The sequence below is a fragment of the Capricornis sumatraensis genome, chromosome 8, assembly GCF_032405125.1.
Source record: "Capricornis sumatraensis isolate serow.1 chromosome 8, serow.2, whole genome shotgun sequence".
In the NCBI taxonomy this organism is placed as follows: domain Eukaryota; kingdom Metazoa; phylum Chordata; class Mammalia; order Artiodactyla; family Bovidae; genus Capricornis; species Capricornis sumatraensis.
In genome coordinates this window covers 96,917,068-96,936,430 of record NC_091076.1, presented here as the reverse complement: position 1 = coordinate 96,936,430, position 19,363 = coordinate 96,917,068, and the positions used below count along the sequence as shown (strand labels likewise).

The following is a 19,363-nucleotide window of genomic DNA, read 5'->3' as shown; positions in this document are numbered from 1 at the left end:
TCAAAGCAGTATGGTACTGAACGTTCCTGGTAGTCCAGTGGTTAAGACTCTGCACTTGCAATGCAGGGGCTACAGGTCTGATCTCTGGTCAGGGAACTAAGACCTCCCATGCCATGTTGTATGGCTAAAAAACAGCATGACATTGGCCCAAAGACAGAAAAACAGATCAACACAACAGGATAGAAAGCCCAGAAATAAACTCATACACCTATGGTCAACTAATCTACAACAAAGGAGGCAAGAAAAATATACAATGGAGAAAGACAGTCTCTTCAATAAATGGTACTGGAAAAACTGGACAGCTACATGTAAAAAATGAAATCAGAACATGGCTAACACCATAAACAAAATAAACTTGAAATGGATCAAACACTTAAATGTAAGGCTTAACACCATAAAACTCTTGGAGGAAAACATAGCCAGAATATTCTGACATAAACTGCAGCAATATCTTTCTTGATTCACCTCCTAGAATAATGAAAAAAACAAACAAATGGGACCTAATTAAACTTGAAAGCTTCTGCACAGCAAAAGAAACCATAAAGAAAATGAAGACAACTCACAGAATGGAAGAAAATACTTGCAAACAACCAACCAACAACGCAGCCATAAGTTTAAAAAAAAAAAAAAGACAGCAATTAAAAAATGGGCAGAAGATCCAAACATTTCTCCAAAGAAGACATATAAGACTTCCCTCATAATCCAGTGGTTAAAAATCTGCCTGCCAGTACAAAGAACACAGGTTTGTATCTTCCCTGGTCCAGGAGGATTCCACGTGCCATGGGGCAACTAAGTCTGTGCACCATGAATGCTGAAGCCTGCATGCCCTGGAGCCCATGCTCTCTAACAAGGGAAACCACTGCCATGAGAAGCCTGGGCACTGCAACTGGAGAGCAGCCCCTGCTTGTTCCAAGTGGAGAGAACCTAAGGCCAGCAACAATGACCCAGCACAGGTAAAGAAAGAAGACACAGAGATGGCCATTAAAAAGCACATTAAAAGATTCTCAATCAGAGAAATGCAAATCAAAACTATAATGAGGTTATCACTTCATGACTGTTAGAAAGTCTATCATCAAAAAGTCAACAAACAGGAGAAGGCAGCGGAGGCAGACTATACAGCCACGGCCAAGATTAAGGCTCGAGACCTTCGCGGCAAGAAGGAGCTGCTAAAACAGCTGGAAGACCTGAAGGTGGAGCTGTCCCAGCTGCACGTGGCCAAAGTGACAGGCGACGCAGCTTCCAAACTCTCGAAGATCTGAGTGGTTCCTAAATCCATTGTCGGTGTACTGACCGTCATTAACTAGACTCAGAAAGAGAACCTCAGGAAATTCTATAAGGGCAAGAAGTACAAGCCCCTGGATCTGCAGCCCAAAAAAACACGTGCCATGCGCCACCGGCTCAACAAGCATGAAGAGAACCTGAAGACCAAGAAGCAGCAGCGGAAGGACCAGCTGTACCCGCTCCCGAGGTACGCAGTTAAGACTTGAGCATCCAGCTGTCAATAAAACAGACCACTGGCTGGCAAAAAAAAAAAAAAGTCAACAAACAATAAATGCTAGAGAGGCTGTGGAAAAAAGGGAACTCTCCTACACTGTTGATGGGAATGTAAACTGGTACACCACTATAGAGAACAGTATAGAGATGCCTTGAAAAACTAAAAATAAGACCTACTATATAATCAAGAAATCCCATTCCTGGGCACATACCAGGAGAAAATCATAATTTGAAAAGATACATGCACCCCAATGTTCACTGCAGCACTATTTACAATAACCAAGATGTGGAAGCAACCTAAATGTCCACTGACAGTTTAATGGATAAAGATGACGTGTTATTTATATACAATGCAATACTGCCCAGTCGCAAAAAGATGAAACAATGCCATTTGCAGGACATGGATGACCTAGAGATTATCAAGTGAAGTCAGTGAGACAGAGAAAGATAAATATCATATGATCTCTCTCATTATACGGAATCTTAAAAAATGATATAATCTTTATTTACAAAAAAAATTTTTATGTGCTACTGCAATAACTAACACGTGTATACTTCTGTGGGCTGAGTATTCTATATTAGCACATTTGATTCTCACAACAAGTGAAAAATAGACCCAAAGAAAACATGTAGGGGGAGAGAAAAGGGAGAAAGTCATTGGAACCCAGGACTAGGTGAAGAGGTCTTACACTAAAAGCTTGATCCAGAAAAGGAAACATTAACAAATGGAACCTTACCAAAATTAAAAACTTTTACTCAGCAAAAGATCCCACCAATAAGATGAAGAGACAAATCACAGACACATTAGCTCCAGAAAATGTTCATGCAAAAACCTGTATACTCATGTTCACTGTGGCTTTATTGGTAATAACCAAAAAACTAGAAACAAACCAAATAGCCTTTATATTGTGATATATCCACACCATGGAGTACTCCTCAACAATAAAGAGGGATGAGCTATTTATATATGCAACAACTTTGATGGGCTCCAAGGAAATTATGCCAAGTGAAAAAGGCTAATCTCAAAAAGTTATATACTACATGATATATATATATATATATATATATATATATATATATGTAAGAAACACATACAATTCTTGAAATGATAGTATTCATAGAGATGAAAAGCAGATGAATGGATGTCAGGAGTTAGGGTTTCGAGGGAAGGAATGCGGTGGCTACAAAGGAGTGGGAGAGAGTTCTGAGATGGGGCAGTGCTGCATCCTGCCTGGAATGGTGGATTAGTAAGCTACACAAGCAAGTAAAACATCACAGAAGCACCTCTACACACAGACACAAAAGATGCGCGCACAACAAGAAATCTGAATGAGCTCTGCAGAATTTCCCAATGTCAACTTCTTGGTTTAAATGCTGTACTATAATTACATAAGTTGTTCACACTAGGGGAGAAAAGGGGTACATGGAACCTCCTTGTACATTTTTTTTTTTGCAATTTTCTTTGAATCTGTAAGTACTGTTGAGCTTTTTAATGAATGATCATTTTTAGTATTTACATGTGTTATATAACTACTTGCTGTGGTTAAGCAACAATGGTAAACAATACTTGGGCAGAGCTTGCTACATGGTCAGATACTCTGTATTAGTGCATTTAACCCTCCTTAGATATCTCTTATGGGCTCAACTGTGTCCTCCTTAAATTTATATACTCAAGTCCTAACCCCAAAACCTCAGAATGTATTTGCAGACATGACCTTTGAAGAGGTAATTAAGCTAAAATGTGTCAGTAGGCTGGATACTAATCCAAAATGACTGATGTCCTTATACAAAGTGGAAATTTGGGCACCGAAATACCAGACATGCAAGCTCAGAAGAAAGACCACATAAAGACACATGACAAAGGGGGCCATCTGCAAACCAAGGAGAGAAAGCCTCAAAGGAACCAATCCTATTGACACCTTGATCTTGAACTTCTATCCTCTAGCGTTTGTGAGAAAATAAATTTCTCTTGTTTAAGCCACTCAGTCTATGTTACAGCAGCCCTAGGAAACTGATGACAAACTTATATGATACTATTAGCAGTCTTATTATTAGATGAGAAAACTGTAAGAGAAGTTCAGTCAACTTCCCAAGGTCACTCAGATGCCAAGAAGCAGTACCAGGAGCCAGACCTAAGCAACCTGGCTTCAAAATACGTACTACTGTCTTCAGCTATACTCCAGAAATATTCGTATACTGTGCTACTATCGTTCACATGTACTCTAGATATACTGGTATAGAGTCATCTGCACATTCAGTGGTATATTTTAAAAATACTGAACTTGTCAGAAAATCTTCAGATAAACTCCCTGAAACAAAATAATTGGCCATTTTCAAATATTTTTACTTGAACTTAAACATATATACCAGAGAAGGCAATGGCACCCCACTCTGGTACTCTTGCCTGGAAACTCCCATGGGCGGAGGAGCCTGGTAGGCTGCAGTCCATGGGGTCGCTAAGAGTCGGACACGACTGAGTAACTTCACTTTCACTTTTCATTTTCATGCATTGGAGAAGGAAATGGCAACCCACTCCATTGTTCTTGCCTGGAGAATCCCAGGGACGGGGGAGCCTGGTGGGCTGCCATCTCTGGGGTCGCACAGAGTCGGACACAACTGAAGCGACTTAGCAGCAGCAGCAAACATACATACATATACTCATAAATGAGATTAGGCTATACTTTGACTTCCTCTATGTGTCAGGTTTTGTTATTGGAGTTTATTTATACCTATCTTCCGAAGTCAGGGACAGCGGCCCAGAGTGCCAGGCTGCGATGGCGCAGGAACGGCCGGGAGGAACCATCCCGCATCCAAGGTCAGGGACGGTGGCCGAGAGGAGCTACCCTGTGTCCTAAGTCAGTGGCGGCTGGGAGGAGACACCCTGCATCCGAGGTCAGGGGTGGCCGGGAAAAGCCACCTTGCACCCGAGGCCAGGGGCGGTGACCCTGAGGAGCCACCCCGAGCCCGAGGCCAGGGCCAGAGGCCGGGAAGAGCAACCCAAGGAGTGGTGGCTGAGCAGGCACAGGAGGGCCTAGAGGAGCTATCTCACGTTGAAGGTCAGGAACGGCGGCAGTAACGAGATACCCCTCATCCAAGGTAAGGAGCAGCGGCTGTGCTTTGCTGGAACAGCCATGAAGAGATACCCCACACCCAGGGTAAGAGAAACCCAAGTAACATGGTAGGGTTGCAAGAGGGCATCAGAGGGCAGACACACTGAAACCATACTCATAGAAAACTAGTCAATCTAATCACACTAGGACCACAGCCTTGTCTAATTCAATGAAACCAAGCCATGCCTGCGGGGCAACTCAAGACGGGGGCGGGGCAGGGGGGGGTGTCATGGTGGAGAGATCTGACAGAATGTGGTCCACTGGAGAAGGGAATGGCAAGCCACTTCAGTATTCTTGCCTTGAGAACCCCATGAACAGTATGAAAAGGCAAAATGATAAGATACTGAAAGAGGAACTCCCCAGGTCAGTAGGTGCCCAACACGCTACTGAAGATCAGTGGAGAAATAACTCCAGAAAGAATGAAGGGATGGAGCCAAAGCAAAAACAATACCCAGTTGTGGATGTGACTGGTGATAGAAGCAAGATCCGATGCTGTAAAGAGCAATATTGCATAGGAACCTGGAATGTCAGGTCCATGAATCAAGGCAAATTGGAAGTGGTCAAACAAGAGATGGCAAGAGTGAACGTCGACATTCTAGGAATCAGCGAACTAAAATGGACTGGAATGGGTGAATTTAACTCAGATGACCATTATATCTACTACTGTAGGCAGGAATCCCTCAGAAGAAATGGAGTACCCATAATGGTCAACAAAAGAGTCTGAAATGCAGTACTTGGATGCAATCTCAAAAACGACACAATGATCTCTCTTCGTCTCCAAGGCAAACCATTCAATATCACAGTTATCCAAGTCTATGCCCCAACCAGTAATGCTGAAGAAACTGAAGTTGAATGGTTTTATGAAGACCCACCAGACCTTTTAGAACTAACACCCAAAAAAGATGTCCTTTTCATTATAGGGGACTGGAATGCAAAAGTAAGAAGTCAAGAAACACCTGGGGTAACAGGCAAATTTGGCCTTGGAATGCAGAATGAAGCAGGGCAAAGACTAATAGAGTTTTGCCAAGAAAGTGCACTGGTCATAGCAAACACCCTCTTCCAACAACACAAGAGAAGACTCTACACATGGACATCACCAGATGGTCAACACCAAAATCAGATTGATTATATTCTTTGCAGCCAAAGATGGAGAAGCGCTATAAAAACAAGACCAGAAGCTGACTGTGGCTCAGATCATGAACTCCTTATTACCAAATTCAGACTGAAATTGAAGAAAATAGGGAAAAACCACTAGACCATTCAGGTATGACCTAGATCAAATCCCTTATGATTATACAGTGGAAGTGAGAAATAGATTTAAGGGCCTAGATCTGGTAGATAGAGTGCCTGATGAACTATGGAATGAGGTTCGTGACATTGTACTGGAGACAGGGATCAAGACCATCCCCATGGAAAAGAAATGCAAAAAAGCAAAATGGCTGTCTGAGGAGGCCTTACAAATAGCTGTGAAAAGAAGAGAGGCGAAAAGCAAAGGAGAAAAGGAAAGATATAAGCATCTGAATGCAGAGTTCCAAAGAATAGCAAGAAGAGAGAAGAAAGCCTTCTTCAGCAATCAATGCAAAGAAATCGAGAAAAATAACAGAATGGGAAAGACTAGAGATGTCTTTAAGAAAATTAGAGATACCAAGGGAACATTTCATGCAAAGATGGGCTCAATAAAGGACAGAAATGGTATGAACCTAACAGAAGCAGAAGATATTAAGAGGTAGCAAAAATACACAGAAGAACTGTACAAAAAAGATCTTCATGACCCAGATAATCACAATGGTGTGATTATTCACCTAGAGCCAGACATCCTGGAATGTGAAGTCAAGTGGACCTTAGAAAGCATCACTACGAACAAAGCTAGTGGAGGTGATGGAATTCCAGTGGAGCTGTTTCAAATCCTGAAAGATGATGCTGTGAAAATGCTGCACTCAATATGCCAGCAAATTTGGAAAACTCAGCAGTGGCCACAGGACTGGAAAAGGTCAGATTTCATTCCAATCCCAAAGAAAGGCAATGCCAAAAATGCTCAAACTACCGCACAGTTGCACTCATCTCACATGCTAGTAAAGTAATGCTCAAAATTCTCCAAGCCAGGCTTCAGCAATATGTGAACCGTAAACTCCCTGATGTTCAAGCCGGTTTTAGAAAAGGCAGAGGAATCAGAGATCAAATTGCCAACATCCGCTGGATCATGGAAAAAGCAAGAGAGTTCCAGAAAAACATCTATTTCTGCTTTATTGACTATGCCAAAGCCTTTGACTGTGTGGATCACACAAAACTGTGGAAAATTCTGAAAGAGATGGGAATACCAGACCACCTAACCTGCCTCTTGAGAAATCTGTATGCAGGTCAGGAAGCAACAGTTAGAACTGGACACGGAACAACAGACTGGTTCCAAATAGGAAAAGGAGTACATCAAGGCTGTATATAGTCACCCTGCTTATTTAACTTATATGCGGAGTACATCATAAGAAATGCTGGACTGGAAGAAACACAAACTGGAATCAAGATTGCCAGGAGAAATATCAATAACCTCAGATATGTAGATGACACCACACTTATGGCAGAAAGTGAAGAGGAACTAAAAAGCCTCTTGCTGAAAGTGAAAGAGGAGAGTGAAAAAGTTGGCTTAAAGCTCAACATTCAGAAAACAAACATCATGGCATCTGGTCCCATTACTTCATGGGAAATAGATGGGGGAACAGTGGAAACAGTGTCAGACTTTATTTTTTTTTGGCTCCAATATCACTGCAGATGGTGACTGCAGCCATGAAATTAAAAGACGCTTACTCCTTGGAAGAAAAGTTATGATCAACCTAGATAGTATACTCAAAAGCAGAGACATTACTTTGCTGACTAAGGTCCATCTAGTCAAGGCTATGGTTTTTCCTGTGGTCATGTATGGATGTGAGAGTTGGATTGTGAAGAAGGCTGAGCACCAAAGACTTGATGCTTTTGAACTGTGGTGTTGCAGAAGACTCCTGAGAGTCCCTTGTACTGCAAGGAGGCCCAACCAGTCCATTCTGAAGGAGATCAGCCCTGGGATTTCTTTGGAAGGAATGATGCTAAAGCTGAAGCTCCAGTACTTTGGCCACCTCATGCAAAGAGCTGACTCATTGGAAAAGACTCTGTCTGATGCTGGTGGGGATTGGGGGCAGGAGGAGAAGGGGATGAACGAGGATGTGATGACTGTATAGCATCACAGACTCGATGGACGTGAGTCTGAGTGAACTCCGGGAGATGGTGATGGACAGGGAGTCCTGTCATGCTGCGATTCATGGGGTCGCAGAGTCGGACACGACTGAGCGACTGAACTGAACTGAACTGAATGTCATTATTTAACATGAGAATTATTTATTTCCTAAAAGGTCAAGACAGACCACCACTAACTAGGGAGTGGTGTCTTTTTTTTGGCACTGCTTCAAAGGAGTAGGAGGAAGAGGAGGAGGAAGAGGAGAAACTACTTTTGTAATCAACTTAATTTTTTCTTGGTTATAGGTTTCTAGTTTATATTTTGATTTTTACATCTTATTTTTGTCAATATTAATATCTACTATCTTGGATGGAAATTAACTACTTTCACTAAGATTTTCATATTAATATCATGTAACTTGTAACTTACAAATAGCTGTGAAAAGAAGAGAAGCAAAAAGCAAAGGAGAAAAGGAAATATATAAGCATCTGAATGCAGAGTTCCAAAGAATATCAAGGAGAGATCAGAAAGCCTTCCTCAGTGATCAGTGCAAAGAAATAGAGGAAAAGAACAGAATGGGAAAAACTAGAGATCTCTTCAAGAAAATTAGAGATACCAAGGGAACATTTCATGTAAAGATGGGCTTGATAAAGGACAGAAATGGTAGGCACCTAACAAAAGCAGAAGATATTAAGAAGAGGTGACAAGAATACACAGAAGAACTGTACAAAAAAGATCTTCACGACCAAGATAATCACAATGGTGTGATCACTCACCTAGAGCCAGACATCCTGGAATATTAAGTCAAGTGGGCCTTAAGAAGCATCACTAAAACAAAGCTAGCGGAGGTGATGGAATTCCAGTGGAGCTGTTTCAAATCCTGAAAGATGATGCTGTGAAAATGCTGCACTCAATATGCCAGCAAATTTGGAAAACTCAGCAGTGGCCACAGGACTGGAAAAGGTCCGTTTTCATTCCAATCCCAAAGAAAGGCAATGCCAAAAATGCTCAAACTACCACACAGCTGCACTCATCTCACACGCTAGTAAAGTAATGCTCAAAATTCTCCAAGCCAGGCTTCAGCAATACGTGAACCGTGAACTTCCAGATGTTCAAGTTGGTTTTAGAAAAGACAGAGGAACCAAGGATCCAATTGCCAACATCCACTGGATCATGGAAAAAGCAAGAGAGTTCCAGAAAAACATCTATTTCTGCTTTATTGACTATGCCAAAGCCGTTGACTGTGTGGATCACAATAAACTGTGGAAAATTCTGAAAGAGATGGGAATACTAGACCACCTGACTTGCTTCTTAAGAAACATGTATGCAGGTCAGGAAGCAACAGTTAGAACAACAGACTGGTTCCAAACAGGAAAAGGAGTACGTCAAGGCTGTATATTGTCACCCTGCTTATTTAACTTATATGCAGGGTACATCATGTGAAACGCTGGGCTGGATGAAGCACAAGCTGGAATCAAGATTGCCAGGAGAAATATCAATAACCTCAGATATGCAGATGACACCACCCTTATGGCAGAAAGTGAAGAGGAACTAAAAAGCCTCTTGATGAAAGTGAAAGAGGAGAGTGAAAAAGTTGGCTTAAAGCTCAACATTCAGAAAGCTAAGATCATGGCATCTGGTCCCATCGCTTCATGGGAAATAGATGGGGGAACAGTGGAAATAGTGTCAGACTTTATTTTTTTGGGCTCCAAAATCACTGCATATGGTGACTGCAGCCATGAAATTAAAAGATGCTTTAAAGTTATGACCAACCTAGATAGCATATTGAAAAGCAGAGACATTACTTTGCCAACAATGGTCCGTCTAGTCAAGGCTACGGTTTTCCAGTGGTCATGTATGGATGTGAGAGTTGGACTATAAAGAAAGCTGAGCGCCAAAGAATTGATGCTTTTGAACTGTGGTGTTGGAGAAGACTCTTGAGAGTCCCTTGGACTACAAGGAGATCCAACCAGTTCATTCTAAAGGAGATCAGTCCTGGGTGTTCTTTGGAAGAACTGATGCTGAAGCTGAAGCTCCAATACTTTGGCCACCTCATGTGAAGAGTTGACTCATTGGAAAAGACTGATGCTGGGAGGGATTGGGGGCAGGAGCAGAAGGGGATGACAGAGGATGAGATGGCTGGATGGCATCACTGACTTTATGGACATGAGTTTGAGTGAACTCCGGGAGTTTGTGATGGACAAGGAGGCCTGGTGTGCTGCAATTCATGGGTTCGCAAAGAGTCGGACACGACTGAGTGACTGAACTGACTGAAATGAACTTGTAACTTCATAAGCAACAAGAGAGTCCAAAATGCAGTACTTCGGTGCAATCTCAAAAACAACAAAATGATCTCCATTCATTTCCAAGGCAAATCATTCAATTTCACAGAAATTCAAGTCTATGACCCAATCACTAAAGCTGAAGAAGCAGAAGTTAAATGGGTCTATGAAGACTTACAAGACCTTATAGAATTAACACCAAAACAAAAAGATGCCCTTCTCCTCATAGGGGACTGGAATGCAAAAATAGGAAGTGAAGAGATACCTGGAGTAACAGGCAAGTTTGGCTTTGGAGTACAAAAGTAAGCAGGGCAAAGGCTAAAAAAGTTTTGCCAAAAGAACACACTAGTGATAGCAAACAGCCTCTTTCAACAACAGAAAGACAACTACACATGGACATCACCAGATGGTCAATACCAAAATCAGATTGATTATATTCTTTGCAGCTGTAGATGGAGAAGCTCTATATAGTCAGCAAACACAAGACGTGGAGCTGACTGTGACTCAAATCATATGCTCCTTATTGCAAAATTTAGGCTTAAACTGAAGAAAGGAGAGAAAACCACGAGGCCATTCACATATGACCTAAATCAAATTCCTTATGATTACATAGTGGAGGTGACAAATAGATTCAAGGGATTAGACCTGATAGAGCACCTGAAGAACTATGGATGGAGATTCATAGCACCATACAGGAGTCAGTGAGCAAAACCATCTCCAAGGAAAAGAAATGCAAGAAGGAAAAAATGGTTGTGGAGTCCTTACCAACAGCTGAGAAGAGAAGCGAAAGGTAAAGGAGAAAGGAAAAGATAATACCAACCTGAATGCAGAATTCCAGAGTACAGCAAGGAGAGATAAAAAAGCTTTCTTAAGTGAACAATGCAAAGAAATAAGAAAACAATGGAATGGGAAAGACTAGAGATCTCTTCAAGAAAACTGGAGATACCAAGGGAACACTTCATGCAAAGACACGCACAATAAAGAATGGAAATGGCAAGGACCTAACAGAAGTAGAAGAGATGGCAAGAACACCCACAACAATTATACAAAAAAGGTCTCAATGACCTGGATATGGGCTCCCCTTACAGCTCAGCTGGTAAAGAATCTGTGTGCAATGTGGAAGACCTGGGTTCCATCCCTAAGTTGGGAAGATCCCCTGGAGAAGTAAATCAAATACCCACCCCAGTACTCTGGCCAGGAAAATTCCATGGACTGTATAGTCCATGGGGTTGCAAAGAGTTGGACACGACTGAGCAGATAACCACAATGGTGCAGTCACTCACCTAGAGCCAGCATCCTGGAGTGTAAAGTCAAGTGGGCCTTACGAAGCATTGCTACGAACAAAGCTAGTGGAGGTGATGGTATTCCAACTGAACTATTTCAAATCCTAAAAGATGATGCTATTAAAACGCTGCACTCATTATGCCAGCAGTGGCCACAGGAAAGGAAAAGGTCAGTCTTCATTTCAATTTCAAAGAAATGCAATGCCAAAGAATGTCCAAACTACTGTACAATTATGCTCATTTCACATGCTACTATGGTAATGCTCAAAATCCTTCAAGCTAGGCTTCAACAGTATATAAACCGAGAATTTCCAGATGTACAAGCTGGATTTAGAAAAGCCAGAGGAACCAGAGATCAAATTGCCCACATTTGTTGGGTCACAGAGAAAGCAAAGAAATTCCAGAAAAGCATCTACTTCTACTTTACTGACTACACAAAAGACTTTGACTGGGTGGATCACAACAACAAACTGGAAAATTCTTCAACAGATGAGAATACCAGACCACCTTATCTGTCTTCTTAAAAACCTCTATGCAGGTCAAGAAGCGACAGAACCAGACATGGAGTAACGGACTGGTTCAAAATTGGAAAAGGAGTATGTCAGTTTGTACACTGTCACCCTGTTTATTTAACTTATACACAGAGTACATCATGAGAAATTCCATAAGGTGGAATCAGGATTGCCAGAAGAAAAAAAAAACCAACCTCAGATATGTAGATCATATCACTCTAATGGTACAAAGGGAAGAGGAACTTTATAAACAGCTTCTTGATGGGGGTGAAAGAGGAGAGTGAAAGAGCTGGCTTAAAACTCAACATTCAAATAAATGAAGATCATGGTATTTGGTCCCATCGTTTCATGGCAAACAGATGGAGAAAAAAATGGAAACAGTGACAGACTTTATTTTCTTAGGCTTCAGAATCACTGTGGACAGTGACTGCAGCCATGAAATTAAAAGTGCTTGCTCCTTAGAAGGAAAGCTATGACAAACCTAGATATCATATTAAAAAGCAGAGATATAACTTTGACAACAAGGGTCTGTATAGTCAAAGCTATGGTTTTTCCAGTAGTCATGTACAGATGTGAGTGTTGGAGCATAAAGAAGGCTGAGCACCAAAGAACTGAAGCTTTTGCAATGTGGTGCTGGAGAAGACTCTTGAAAGTCCCTTGGACAACAAGATCAAACCAGTCAATCGTAAAGAAAATCAACCCTGAATACTCACTGGAAGGGCTAACACTGAGGTTGCAGCTCCAATACTTTGGCCACCTAATGTGAAGAGCCAATTCATTGGTAAAGATCCTGATGCTGGAAAAGATTGAGGGCAGGAGAGGAGGGGGACAGAGGACGAGAGGGTTGGATGGCATCAGTGACTCAATGGACACGAGTTTGAGCAAACTCTGGGAGATAGCGAAAGGACAGGGAAGGCTGACATGCTGCAGTCCATGGGGTCACAAAGAGTTGGATGGGATTTAGCGACTGAACGACACCATAAAACTAACAGCATCCACTTCCAGTTTTCTCTTTCTGTGTAAGTCCTCACTCTCTTTTGTCATATCCCATTTACTTCCTCCATTTCTCCGTTTGTTTTCTAATTTTCCAACTCTGGATTTATTAGTTCCTCATCTTCAACATTCAGAAAACTAAGATCATGGCATCTGGTCCCATCATTTCATGGGAAACAGATGGGGAAACAGTGGAAACAGTGTCAGACTTCATTGTCAGTGTCCGTGATTTTGGGCTCCAAAATCACTGCAGATGGTGGTTGCAGCCATGAAATTAAAAGATGCTTACTCCTTGGAAGGAAAGTTATGACCAACCTAGATAGCATATTGAAAAGCAGAGACATTACTTTGCCAACAATGGTCCGTCTAGTCAAAGCTATGGTTTTTCCAGTGGTCACACATGGATATGTGAGAGTTGGACTGTGAAGAAAGCTGAGCACCGAAGAACTGATGCTTTTGGACCGTGGTGTTGGAGAAGACTCTTGAGAGTCCCTTGGACTGCAAGGAGATCCAACCAGTTCATTCTAAAGGAGATCAGTCCTGGGTGTTCATTGGAAGGACTGATGCTGAAGCTGAAACTCCAATACTCTGGCCACTTCATACTAAGAGTTGAGACTCATTGGAAAAGACTCTGATGCTGGGAGGGATTGGGGGCAGGAGGAGAAGGGGATGACAGAGGACAAGATGGCTGGATGGCATCACCGACTCAATGGACATGAGTTTGAGTGAACTCCGGGAGTTGATGAAGTACAGGGAGGCCTGGCGTGCTGCGATTCACAGGGTAGCAAAGTGTCAGACACGACTGAGCGACTGAACTGAACTGAACTGAATCTTCAATCTACTGAAAGTCAGTCTTTGACACAACAGTTTGTTTTTTTGAACATAGCTCAGTCGGTAAGGCAATGGCACCCCACTCCAGTACTCTTGCCTGGAAAATCCTATGAATGGAGGAGCCTGGAAGGCTGCAGTCCATGGGGTCGCTGAGGGTCGGATACGACTGAGCGACTTTACTTTCACTTTTCACTTTCATGCATTGGAGAAGGAAATGGCAACCCACTGCAGTGTCCTTGCCTGGAGGATCCCAGGGACGGGGGAGCCTGGTGGGCTGCTGTCTCTGGGGTCGCACAGAGTTGGACACGACTGAAGTGACTTAGCAGCAGCAGCAGTCGATAAAGAATCTGCCTGCAATGCAGGAGACCTGGGTTCGATTCCTGGGTTGGGAAGATCCCCTGGAAAAGGAAATGGCAATCCACTCCAGTATTCTTGCCTGGAAAATCCCATGGACAGAGGAGCCTTGTGGGCTACAGTCCAAGGGGTCACAAAGAGTCAGACACGACTTAGCAACTAAACCACCAACCACCACCAAAGGGAAAAAAAGAATTTTTAAAACAATGTATGATAATAAGTTAACATTCCTCAGTGAAAGCCTTATTTTCTATGCTAACATTTAAGCTGATTATCCTGTTGTTCAATCACTAAGTTGTGTCTGACTCTTGCGACCCTTTGACTACCTTTGATTATCCTGTATCCCGCTAATTTTTTTAAGCAAAACATCAAATGGACAGTTTAAAAAATAAACAAGAGTCACGTTTTTTGTTCATAAGAAGCAAGGCTCCCCAAAAAACAGAGTAAAACACACTTCTAATATACCTAAATAAACTTTTGGCGGGGGTGGGGTGGGGGGTTAAAAATACTTCCGTTTCAAGCCTAAAGAAAGCCTTGTGGATAAGCTGTAAACTTATGAAAACTGAGGTTAAAATACAAATGCTGACAACCAGTCTTTAGCAGATGCATGAAGCCTATATGAACCTTGTAGAAATAGGGGCCGAAGGTTAATCTTTCACTCTTGTAAAGGTTTAAATGTCAACATTTGTTGAGTTTCTAAAGTCTTCATTTCCTCCTTGAACTAAATTGGCATCTTAAAAGGGATTGAGAACAGCAGACAAAAGTTTAAGTATAAAAGAGCACAGCTGACTACAGGGTCAAACTATCTGAGGTAATTAAAGGATACTCCATTAAACAGTAGACCTAATAAAGACTTAAAACCGCACCTTTCTTAGTTATTAGTAGAACCACTTTTTCACACCACAGCACAGACAAATCAGTGGGGTGATTTTAAATGAATAACTGTGTTTTGACAAGCAAATAAAATATTACAGTACACTGTCAGGAAAATCCTTAACTAATATTAATGATTTGGAGCATTTCAGTCCTAAATAAATGGCAAAATCTTAACCATGTAATTTATTAACATCCATTTTCAGACAAGCAAATCCAACCATAAAAACAATAAAAAATTCTTTAACTATCTTTTCTCCTGGACAACCTTCCTATGGAAGTCTGGTACATATAACCAACCAGACAGACAAGGATATGGAGAAAGTTTAACCCTCACACACTGCAGGTGGAGAGAGAAAAAGGCACAGCCACTTTGGAAAACAGTCTGGCAGTTCCTCTAATGGTTCAGCTAATGACTTAAAAAAAATAGATTCTTAAGTCTTATATTAATCCCTTAATGGACTATCTCTTAACCATAAGATACAGTAATTTCACTCCAAGGAATATACCCAAGAGAAATGAAAACATATGCACACACAAAAACATGTACATGGGTGTTCATGGCACACCATTCATAATAGCCAAAAAACGGAAATAACCCAAACGTCCATCAACTGAAAGAATGAACAGACAAAATGCAGCAGATCCATAGCATGGAATATTATTTGGCAATAAAAAGAAATGAAGTTCAGATACAGGAATGAACCTTATAAACATCAGGCCAAGTGAAAGATGCCAATCACAAAGGACCACGTACTGTATGATTCCATTTATACTAAATGTTCAGAACTGGGGAAATATAATCGAGACAAAAAGTGGATTAATGGTTGCCTGGCACTGAAAGGGGGCTTCCCGGGTGGCTCAGTGATAAAGAACCCACCTGCAATGCAGGAGACGTGGGTTCGAACTCTGGGTAGGGAAGATCCCCTGGAGAAGGAAATGGCAACCCACTCCAGTATTCTTGTCTGAGAAATCCCATGGACAGAGGAGCCTGGCGGGCTACAGTCCATGGGGTTGCAAAGAGTCAGACCGACTTAGCAACTAAACAATAAGCACCAAGAGAAGGGGGTGAATTTTGAGGGTGAAAGCTAAGGGGTAAGGGTTTTTTGGTTTTGTTTTTTGAGGTAATGAAAATGTTCAAAAATTGATAGTGGTAATGGTTTTACATTTCTATAAATACACCTGGAGTCACTGAATTGCATATTTTAATTGAGTAAATTGTCTGTTGTGAGAATTATATCTCAATAAAGCTGCTGAAAAGAATCCAGCGTCCTCTTGCTCAATACAGGAAGTACTTGCAGACACGGGCCTGCGCTGCTGTTGCACACACCGTTACTGGAGACAGAAGGGCAGCACACATAATCCTGCCCTCCAGAGCTGCCTGACCACCTATGGAAAGCACCAGGGCACCGCTTTCTTCCTCTAAGTTCCAAATCTCTTATCTCATATATTTCTTTAGGTAAGTGACAAAAGACCAGTCTACACATGTGTTTATAGGATGATTATTTAAATAGTGATCTAAACTAGGTCTATATATAACAACATCTTTATGGGGGATCTCAAAATTATCTGCTGTATGAAAAATAAGTTCAGAACAATAATGATAGTATGATTCAACTTTTGTAAAAGTCATCAAAGTCAATACGGTATGCTTTCTACAGGTAAATATGCATGCAGGTGGGTAAGTATAGTATTTTTAAAGTCTAGGTGGATCTATACCCAAGCTTCTCCTAACAATTATAGTCCTATTATAAAAGTATGCATGTGTTCTGAAAATTAATTCTTTAAAAAAAACTAATCCTAAGGGAAAGAAGTATAATCTCCATACACATAGAAGCAACAGTATATGGACTATATAGCTTATTATAAAACTTACAATTTAGCTTTTACCCTTAATCCTTATGTTTAAAAAAAAAAACTCTCCTTTTTTGACTAAAAACTACAAATTCAATACTTACAGATATTATACAGAAAAAGGAAACGCTGAACAAAATCATGGGGCACATATACAGTAGAGATAACACAGAAGAAATCATCGTAAGAACAAAAATATCAGCATAATCCGGAATTAAAATGTCCAAGAGGTACATAACTCTAAAGAAAGTTTGATGAGCAATAAATATAACGTTCCTGACTTTTACTGTTTTGAAGAGATCATTAATTAATTGGTAAGAAACAAATCCTTGCCGAGAGGAAACAGCATAACAAAACTCTTACTGCAGAGCCCAGAATATTGGTATAAAGATAGGAGGCAGAAGTCTAAATTCCAGTTCTGTCATTTACTGATGTGGCTCAATCATTAGCAAGTCAGTGCTCTATCTGACCTTCAGTTTATTCTACACATGGCTTGTGGGATTTTAGCTCCCCAACCAGGGATTGAACCTGTACCCCTGCAGTGGAAGCTTGGAGTCCTAACCACTGGACCACCAGGGAATTCCCTCATCTTCAGTTTACTCATTTTTAGAAGCCAGGCAGGGAACTCCCTGGTAGTCTAGTGGTTAGGACTCTGAGCTTCCACTGCAGGGGGCACAGGTTCAATCCCTGGCCAAGGAACTAAAATCCTGCACGGCATGGCCAAAAAAAAAAAAGGCCAGGCAGACATCACTAATGCCCTTTATGTCCCATCAAGGGCTAGAATTTAAGAGAGTAATTTTAAGTTTATATAATCAACCGCCCTACCTCCCACACAGACGGATTTTAGCTGCTTCAAATTTCCACATGTCTGATTGGGGAAAGACAGTTGGGAGGTTTCCCACCGAGGCCTGGCAATCTCATCTGTTCACCTTTCAATTCCAAAAATCACAATACTAACCTCTGGGGAAACCCATGTAAAAGATTTAGCTAGGTTACTCTTACATCCCTGCTGCTAAGTCGCTTCAGTCGTGTCCGACTCTGTGCGACCCCAGAGACAGCAGCCCACCAGGCTCCCCCGTCCCTGGGATTCTCCAGGCAAGAACACTGCAGTGGGTTGCCATTTCCTTCTCCAATGCATGAAGGTGAAAAGTGAAAGTGAAGTCGCTCAGTCGTGTCCAACTCCTAGCGACCCCATGGACTTCAGCCTACCAGGCTCTTCCGTCCATGGGATTTTCCAGGCAAGAGCATTGGAGTGGGGTGCCATTGCCTTCTCCACTTACATCCCTAAAACACATTATTTTCCAAGGCACACAGCCCATGGTTCAGAATTAAACATCAAAATTTAAATGGACTGTACCTTCCATTAAAGTATATTAAACCCAATATAAAACTGTTATCTTGATATCTGTGAAGAGTACCAAAAACTATATCACTTAACAGTTTGTTTTTTCTTCTGATTTACTTTTGAAGTAAAACATAGAACAGACTCAGACTTAGCACTATAAAAATAAATCTCACTTACTTGCATTTCCTGAATGGGAAAGAATGGGATGGCCCAGTGGCATGACCAATAGGAAAATGACTGAGAAAAGCTGATACCAACAGTTTAAAATCAGACTGGTATGGGACTGAATCACTGAATCCCTGTACGGAACTAGGCAAATCACTTAAGCTCTATGAGCTCTGGTCTTCTCATCTGTGATACAAAAGGAAAAACCACCCATCTTAGAGATATTGTAAGGATTAAATAAAATAATAGTACGTATCAGAAAGGTGGGTAAAATAGTGCCTGAAATAAAGTTGGTGCTCAATGGGAGTATGGGAAGATACAAATGGACCATCCTTAATATTGAACTTTAACCAACCAAACCAACAAGTTTTAACTGCCCTATTACAACAAAATAGTTTGCCCCCATAGAGTCCCAATTATTCATCAAGTCACAATACTGAAGTTCTAACTAAAAGGCAAAAGGTTTTGAACATTATCTAAATAAAAAAGAAAAGTTACGACCAAGCTAAATAGCATATTAAAAAGCAGAGACATTATTTTGCCAACAATGGTCCGTCTAGTCAAGGCTATGGTTTTTCCTGTGGTCATGTATGGATATGTGAGAGTTGGACTGTGAAGAAAGCTGAGCGCCGAAGAATTGATGCTTTTGGACTGTGGTGCTGGAGAAGACTCTTGAGAGTCCCTTGGACTGCAAGGAGATTCAACCAGTTCATTCTAAAGGAGATCAGTCCTGGGTGTTCATTGGAAGGACTGATGCTGAAGCTGAAGCTCCAATACTTTGGCCACCTCATGCGAAGAGTTGAGTCATTGGAAAAGACTCTGATGCTGGGAGGGATTGGGGGCAGGAGCAGAAGGGGATGACAGAGGATGAGATAGCTGGATGGCATCACCGACTCGATGGACATGAATTTGGGTAAACTCCGGGAGATGGTGATGGACAGGGAGGCCTGGCGTGCTGCGATTCATGGGGTCGCAAAGAGTCGGACACGACTGAGCGACTGAACTGAACTGAACTGAACCCAATGCTAGTAACTCAGCACCTTAAATCTATTTCTGCTTTCAGTC

General features: G+C 41.6%; 1 protein-coding gene and 1 pseudogene across 3 annotated transcripts in view; one reads left to right on the top strand and one right to left on the bottom strand.

Annotated features, from left to right (window-relative positions):
- TLK2 (tousled like kinase 2) overlaps window positions 1-19,363 on the bottom strand; it is a 125,093-nt gene that overhangs the window by 85,884 nt on the left and 19,846 nt on the right. The gene's annotated exons all lie outside the window — the stretch shown is intronic.
- On the top strand, window positions 837-1,487 carry LOC138082758 (large ribosomal subunit protein uL29 pseudogene; annotated as a pseudogene).